This window comes from Macrotis lagotis, chromosome X, assembly GCF_037893015.1.
Source record: "Macrotis lagotis isolate mMagLag1 chromosome X, bilby.v1.9.chrom.fasta, whole genome shotgun sequence".
Classification (NCBI taxonomy): domain Eukaryota; kingdom Metazoa; phylum Chordata; class Mammalia; order Peramelemorphia; family Peramelidae; genus Macrotis; species Macrotis lagotis.
In genome coordinates, this window is record NC_133666.1 from 353,881,168 (window position 1) to 353,885,513 (window position 4,346).

Below are 4,346 nucleotides of genomic sequence, written 5' to 3' on the forward strand. Positions count from 1 at the left end.
AAATAGAATAGTGGAAGACTGGGTGCAAAAGAGACAGCAGGAAATGATTATAGTAATCTGCTGTTTGATAAATCTTCTGGAATAGTAGCTCACTGATAAAAACTGCTGAGAAAACTGGAAGATAGTATGGCAAAAACTTGGATTAGATCAATGTCTATACCAAGAGAAGTTCAAAATGAGTGCAGGAATTAGATATAAAAGACAATATTATAAACAAACTAGGAGAATAAGAAATAGCTTAACTGTCAAAACCATGGAAACATGAACAGTTTATGACCAAGGAAGAGATTGAGAACATCAAAAAAACCAAACTGCATAATTTTGATTACATTAAATTAAAGAACTTTTGCACCAAAAAAAACCATGCTACCCAAGATCAAAGGAAATTTAGAAAATTGGGAAAGCAATTTTTTCAACTTGTGTTTCTGACAAAGGACTCATTTCTAAAATATATGGAGTGCTTAGTCAAATTTATAAAAATAATTAAAAACAAAAACAAGCCATTCCCCAATTGATAAAATGGTCAAAGGAGACATTAAGGCAATTTGCAGATGATGAAATCAAAGCCATCCATTGTCATATGAAAAATTGCTCTAAATCATTACTTATTAGAGAAATGAAAATTAAAGCATCTTGAAGGTTATGACCTCATGCCTCTCAGACTGGCCGATATGACCAGAAAGGACAATGATCAATGTTGGTAGGGAGTGGGAAATCTGGGACACTAATGTTTTGTTGGTGGGGCTGTGAACTTATCCAACTTTTCTGGAGAGCAATTTGGAATTTTTCCCAAAGGACAATAAAAATGTGCATACCCTTTGATCCAGCAATACCTCTACTTGGTCTATTCCCTGTAGAGATCATGAAAAAGCATAAATACATCACTTGTACAAAAATATCCATAGCAGTTCTATTTATAGTGGCAAAGAATTGGAAATAGAGGAGATATCCATCAGTTGGTGAATGGCTAAACAAACTGTGGTATATGTATATGATGGAACACTATTTTCCTATTAGAAATCAAGGTGGATGGGATTTCAGACAAGCCTGGAAAGAGTTGCATGAATTCATGCTGAGTGAGATGAGCAGAACGAGAAGAACATTGTATACCCTAAGAGCAAAATGAGGGTGATGATCAACCTTAATAGACTTGCTCACTCCATCAGTGTAATATTCAGGGACAATTTTAGGGTATCTGTGATAGAGAATGCCATCTGTATCCAAAGAAAAAACAATTCCATGGGTGAAGTTTAAAAAAAAAGACCAAAGATTGTTATCTTCAATTTTTAACAAAGTTGACTTATATACGATACAATTTTGCTATGTCTAGTATTTTATTTCTTCCACAAGGATGGTTTTACTGTCAACCCATTCAATATTTATCAATGCATATCATGGAAAAATTTAAAGATCAGATTGCCTTCTGTTGTGGGGAGGAGGGAAGGAAGAGAAGAGGGGGGAAAATTGTAAAATTCAAAACCTTACAATAATGATTGGTAGAAACTACTATTGTATATAATTGAAAAACAAATAAAATATTTATATAAAAAGTTAATGGTCCCCTGTATAAGGATCCCTGAATTCAAAGGGGATATGGGTACACAAAATTATTTAAGGGTCTTCAACTTATGCCATACTTCCTCATCATCAAAGTCATCAGAATGTTAACATTAAGGAAATGTTGCCAGATTTCTCTCTTGGGACTTTCCTAGACAAATATTTGGAAAAATAAGATGTTTTCAAAGGTGATATTCAGTAAAAATGTTATATTATCTGAGTCATTGTTGAAATAATGGCTGGTATTTAGTTAATTTTGTTTTCTTGGGCATTATTGCAAATCTAAAATATTTCCTCCAAAACCTCTCAGATGTGACCATGTTTTAGAAATCAACAACACATAACTGTCTGGCCTGGAATTGGGAAGACTCAATTATAACCAGATGAGGAGCTCATTTTTATAAAGCAAATAAAATTGTATCAAAAATCAATTCTTTGGAAACCATTGAAACTAGATTTATTCTCTCTATAATTATTGTATATTTTAGTGACCCTATTTCCCTGGCTTTCTGCTCAATTTTTTTCTTTATTGTCTTCTCCTTGCTTATATATTTTTGCATATATGTATTATTATTTCAATAATTATTTTATTTTTATTGTATTATTAATTAATTAAGGTTGAAAAAACACTTCTGTCTTAAATATGTCTCATGTCTTGATAAGTACAATCTCCTACCTAGCTTTCATGTTTCCACAATTTTCTTCTTTCAATCCATCATTTAATTTCAGTATGAGAAAATACCTACAAGGTAATTTAGTTGAAAGTCAAGCACAGCTTCTATAACATACCTGACAACTAACCATATCCCAGTGATGATGTTCTGTCTACTTACGGAGCAATTCATTTCACTCTTTTAACAACTCTAATTAATAGAAAATTTTTCCTCATATGATTCCAGTTCTTTCTCTGCAACATTTTTCTAATTGGTCATTTGCGACCAGAGTAATAAAATTTATCCTTCTTTTATGTAAGAGATTTGAAAAAGATAATCCTGTCTAACGCTGAGTTCTCTGTTCTTCTAGTTAATATGTTCCATTATTTTAAGTGATCCTGTAGCATGATTTCCAATCTCCTCACCATCCTACTCATTCTTTTCTCAATTAATTCCAGAATGTCAGCCCATTAATCCATTAAATGGCTATTATTGCATCAATTAAGGCACTCTCCAACCCAGTAGATGATCATAAGAGTTTCTAGAGCAAAAATACTGATAATCATAAAAATCATTAACTAGAGAGCTGAAATGGACTTTGCATATCAATTAGTGTAAACTCCTTGTTTTTAACATGTGGAAAGTAAGGTCAATAAATTTTAAGAAATTTGCCAAGGTTGCACAGTAATAATAAGAAGAGGACTTTGGACCAGGATGGCAGACAGGCACTAAGCTAACATCTCCTGCTTTCCCCTCAGAAATTAAAAGGACCTATTTCAATAAAGGGGAAGAAAGGGGGAGGTGAGAATCATCTGAATCTTACTCTCATCAGATTAGGCCTAAAGTTAACATACACAAACTCAGTTAAGTTGAGAAACTTATCTTACCATTTAAGTATAAAAAGTGGAAAGGGGGGAGAAGAGAGGAAAAAAGGAACCAACAGAAGGAAGAAGGGGCAAAGGGAAAGGGGATAAAAGGGGAGGATGGTTGGATACAAGGGGGCAAATATACTGAAGGTGGTGTTATTCAGAAACAAAATCCTGGGGAATATGGATAAAGTGAAAAAAGAAGAAAAATATAAACAGAGGGAAGACATAATGGAGGGCAATAAAGAGTTAGTAATCATAACTCTGAATGTGAATAGGATGAACTCTCCCATAAGACATAAGCAAATAGCGGACTGGATTAAAAACCAGAATCCTATAATATGCTGCTTACAAAAATCATTTGAAGGAGAGAGATACATACAGATTAAAGGTAAAAGGCTGGAGCAAATTATATTTTTTCTTCAGCTGAAGTGAAAAAAGGAGGGATAGCTCTCTTTATCACAGACAAAGCAAGTGCAAAAATAGATCATATTAAAAGAGATAAGGAAGGAAACTATATCCTCCTAAAAGGTACCATAGACAATGAAACAATTTCAATACTAAATATGTATGCACAAAGAGGTAAAGCATCCAAATTCTTAGAGGCGAAGTTGAATGAGTTGCAGGAAGACATAGAAAGCAAAATTCTACTGGTGGGAGATCTCAATCTCCTGTTCTCAGATTAAGATAAGTCTAACCATAAAATAAACAAGAAGGAAGTTAAGGAGGTAAATAGAATGTTAGAAAACCTAGACATGATAGACCTTTGGAGAAATGTGAAGGGGATAGAAGGAATATACTATTTTTTTTGCAGTAAAAGGTACTTACTCAAAACCTGACCATGTGCTAGGCCATAAAAACTTAATAATCAAATGCAGAAAGGCAGAAATAGTGAATACATCCTTCTCAGATCATAATGCAAAAAAAAAATCATATGCCATAATAGGCATGGGAGAGATAGACCTAAAGCTAATTGGAAAATAAATAACCTCATTTTAAATAATGAGTGGATCAAACATCAGATTATAGAAAGAATTAATGATTTCATCCTAGATAATGATAATAATGAGACAACATACCAAAACTTATGGGATACAGCCAATGCAGTTGTCAGGGAATACATTGTATCTTTAAATGCTTACCTGAATAAATGGGAGAAAAGGAAATCAAAGAACTAAACATGCAACTAAAAAAATTAGGTAAAGTACAAATTAAAACCCCCAGTTAAATACCAAATTAGAAATTCTAAAAATTAAAGGGGAAATTAATA